The following is a 206-nucleotide window of genomic DNA, read 5'->3' as shown; positions in this document are numbered from 1 at the left end:
AAAATGTGGCACATATACACCATGGAATACTATGCAGCCATAAAAAAGGATGAGTTTGCGTCCTTTGTAGAGACATGGATGCAGCTGGAAACCATCATTCTTAGCAAACTATCACAAGAAGAGAAAACCAAACACCGCATGTTCTCACTCATAGGTGGGAACTGAACAATGAGCTCACATGGACTCGGGAAGGGGAACATCACACA

Source organism: Piliocolobus tephrosceles, unplaced genomic scaffold (assembly GCF_002776525.5).
Source record: "Piliocolobus tephrosceles isolate RC106 unplaced genomic scaffold, ASM277652v3 unscaffolded_32916, whole genome shotgun sequence".
NCBI lineage: Eukaryota > Metazoa > Chordata > Mammalia > Primates > Cercopithecidae > Piliocolobus > Piliocolobus tephrosceles.
The sequence above is the reverse complement of the archived record's forward strand: the minus strand, read 5'-3'. Positions refer to the sequence as shown.